Consider the following 778-nt stretch of genomic DNA (forward strand, 5'->3'; position numbering starts at 1 on the left):
GTATAAGGGGATGGGAAAGGGGAAGTACTTAGAGTATCTGAGCTAGAAAGAATCTTAAATGACCGTCTACTCACCCCTCTTATATTACAGTCTAGGAAACAGGCCCAGAGAAAAAAAAGTGGTGAGAGAGGACGTCCTTGCCTTGTTACTCATCTTAACCGGAAAGCTTCGAATTTCTCCCCGTCGACCGTGATGTTAGCTGAAAGTTTGTTGTAGATATTATTTATCAAGCTGAGGAAGTTCCCCACTACCTCTAGTTTCCTGAGAGTTTTTATCAGGAATGGGTGTTGGACTTTGTCTAATGTTTTCTATGTATCTGTTGATATCATCATGTGATTTTTCTTCTTTAGCCTGTTGACGTAATGGATTATATTAATAGATTTCTGAATGCTGGACTAGCATGGTATACCCGGGATAAATCCCACTTGGTCATGGTGTATAATTCTTTTTAGACTCTGTTGGATTCAATTTACTTTTATTGAACAGTATTGAATTGAACAATATCGAGTTGATTCAATATTTTTTTGAGAATTTTTGCATCTGTGTTCATGAGAGGTACTGGTCTGTAGTTTCTTTTTCTTGTAATGTCTTCTCTGGTTTGTTATTAGGTCAGTGTGGGCCTCATGGAATGAATTAGGAAGTACACGCCCCGATTCTATTTTCTGAAAGATATTGTAGAGAATTGTTATAATTTATACCTTAAGTGTTTGGTGGAACTCACCATTGAACCCATCTGGGCCTGGTTCTTTCTGTTTTGGAAGGTTGTTAATTACTGATT

Source organism: Equus quagga, chromosome 4 (genome assembly GCF_021613505.1).
Source record: "Equus quagga isolate Etosha38 chromosome 4, UCLA_HA_Equagga_1.0, whole genome shotgun sequence".
Classification (NCBI taxonomy): Eukaryota; Metazoa; Chordata; class Mammalia; order Perissodactyla; family Equidae; genus Equus; species Equus quagga.